This window comes from Halichoeres trimaculatus, unplaced genomic scaffold (genome assembly GCF_033239565.1).
Source record: "Halichoeres trimaculatus isolate MK-OKI-2021-1 unplaced genomic scaffold, fHalTri1.1 fHalTri1_scaffold_16, whole genome shotgun sequence".
NCBI lineage: Eukaryota > Metazoa > Chordata > Actinopteri > Labriformes > Labridae > Halichoeres > Halichoeres trimaculatus.
Genome location: NW_027437194.1, coordinates 31373603 through 31376360, shown reverse-complemented (window position 1 = coordinate 31376360; position 2758 = coordinate 31373603). Strand labels below are relative to the sequence as shown.

The following is a 2758-nucleotide window of genomic DNA, read 5'->3' as shown; positions in this document are numbered from 1 at the left end:
AGGTGGGAACAGTCATCAGGCAATTTAACCGGAACGTCTTTTACCCGTTTAAAGTAGGTTTACCCCAGTCTGAAGCAGTATTCACACAGACCATGGGATAAAATGCGATGAATTAAATCCTGCTGAAATATTCCGCGGGTTCGGACCTTGGATCAAACCCCCGGCTTCCTCCTCCTCTTTCTAAAGACTGATATACTGCTGTATCAGCACAAACCGAAAATAACGGACCTGTCTGCATGAAGGTTTATAAGACACTGTCAGATCGTGTTGGTCAAAAACATCTGAAGGCTTCATTTACAGCGGGCTGCTTGTTCGTAAAATAATAAAGAACCTGTCACTCACTTCACGGTGGCGTTCTCTGCTTCCTGTCAAGCGCGTTCAAAGTCACTGCGGTTACAGGCTTCGTCAGATAATTTCCGGTTTCAAAATAAAAGTTCCCCTGTGTTCATATGTTTGATGCGCCGATTGGGGCTCGTTTTACTTTTTTTTTTCTCGGAAGTTTTTACCGAGGTTCGGACCTCGGTGACCTCATAGCTGGTTACGGCCATGGATAGGACCCAACTTGTTCCATCCCGGAGTATCACTCTAAGGACTTGGAGAGATTCAAGAGTGATGCCAATGTCGCCCAGTTTCTGCTGGACAGGTAATCGTGTGATCTGACTTTATTGTCTTGTTTTATTCACACATCAGGTAGCCAGCGATACAAACGGCTAATGCTAGCGGCTATCTAATAGCCTGTATCTGTGTTTACATAGACCTTCTGCACCATCTGTTAGCAGAAAGCTCACCAGTTGTTGTTCATCAACAAGAATGTATAAAGCCTTTACGTTCTCTCCTGCGTGTTTTCATAGCTATGAGAAAGATACATCGACCTCCACACCGCTGAAACACGGAAAGGCGAGGCTGCCACCCCCAGCTGTTTCAAACGTTTGTTCGGTGTCTCCTCCTGAAGGTGAGTTCTAGCCTCAGATAGAGCTCAGCAAACAAGAACATTACCTTGACCACTTGGCAATTGTTTACAGTGAGGTACAGTAAAGTAATTCCCTATTATAAACTGAGTCATATACACAGTATCAGATTGTTGGTAGTCCGTGTGCGAAGTTTACAAAAGGGAGATAGAGCACAATCACACAGAGATCTCTAAAGATCCACTCGAGGGAGAAAATTTTCTCCCTCGAGTTGAACCTAGAAATCAACTCCTCTGGTTTCAACCAGACATGCCTCCTGCCCTCATGATATTAGTCATGTTTTAGCCTGCCATTTGAGATCAACGTTTGAGGAGATGACAGTAAATATTGCAGATATCATCAAATCACAATGTGGAACAAATGAGAAGTACAAGTAAAGAACATCAGCTACATGTTCACTGAGAAGATATGAGACAGTAGTGAAAATATAATCATAATAATAATAAACCTACAATATGGGTGCGGTACACATAACTGTAGGTATTAACCACACCTTAGTGTGTGATAGCAGCATAAAGTATTGTAGATAAACTTTTATTTGCAGAGTGGTCATGACAGAAATTTAAAAAGTTTGTCTTGTACTTCTTGTCTATTTTACAGAGATGATGATTTCTCTCCAGCAGGAATAGTGGAGCTGGACAGAGGCAGCTTTTCAACCGCTGGATGAAAGGTTTTTAAAGTTTATTGACATACTGTGTTCAAATTTTTCTCATGTTAAAAATATAAACACTCTTTATTCTTGCTCTTCATTTGTGTCATGTCATATATCTTTTGTTTGTTTTTTCTTTGCAGTATGACCTCACTGGGGCTGGATGAAGAGGACATCAATGCGCACGACTTCAATGATATCCGTAATTCAGTGTGAGTTTATGTGTGAACTGCAAAGATCAATTTTTTTTTTTATAACTTTCTGTTTTTGTCTGTAAAAAAAACTTTCTAGTCAGTTATACTCACTAACACTTTTACAGACACAACTCAGCAGAGGGCTAGGTGAGTCAGCACATGACACTACTGAATGAGTTATGGTTACATTGACAGAAAAATATACAGCTTCAATAGTCCTTTTTTATTGGCTTGCATTTATCTGGTGGGGCAGTTTTTGACACTCCAAACTAGTGATGACTTTGGAATACTTTTTTAAGGGAAAATGTAAATGACAAAAGAAAAATGCTGTGAAATAAAGACTTATGATAAATTGAGTAAATGCCAATAAGTATCTGAGGCAGAGGTTGTACATTGTCCAAGTAATGCAAAATAATGCTTTGCTCTGAAAGTAAACATAGTTGGCACTCTTGGAGTCAGTTTTGATGTCTTTAAAATGTGGCATTTAGTTAAAAATGTTCTTGTGGTTCTTATTACAGGACAACCCCTGCCTAAGGACTAGAGGATACTGGGAACATACCACTGCTCTCCAGTCATGTCAGCCATCCTCAGATTCTTTATCAATGAACAAGACACTACTAACAGACCTTTCTACCTTCCTTTTATAAGAATACAATTTATTAAGGAACTTCATGAATATTTTGTTTTGTAAAAAATTTTGTTTTTCATGAAAAGTATGTCATGCAATAATTTCATGATGTTATCCTTTATGTTCAATGCTATTTACTACTTCATATTGATTAGATCCTTTTGAAATAAAAAGAAAGACCATTGTAAGTTTTAAATATTTATTGAAAGAATATAAATAACACAGTCAGCTAAAACAACAAAATTCACACAATTGAGAAATCTTTATTGTTGTTTGGTACATCAGCATTTAAAGAGAAATCACCAACCAGCATCTTTAC

General features: G+C 38.3%; 1 long non-coding RNA gene across 1 annotated transcript; it reads left to right on the top strand.

The window, feature by feature from the left end:
* Nucleotides 1–516: 516 nt before the first annotated feature.
* Nucleotides 517–2490, top strand: LOC141805078 (uncharacterized). Its single transcript, XR_012599684.1, has 5 exons — nt 517–643; nt 852–952; nt 1569–1638; nt 1761–1829; nt 2330–2490. It is a non-coding gene; the product is annotated as an uncharacterized LOC141805078 (long non-coding RNA).
* Nucleotides 2491–2758: the final 268 nt, after the last annotated feature.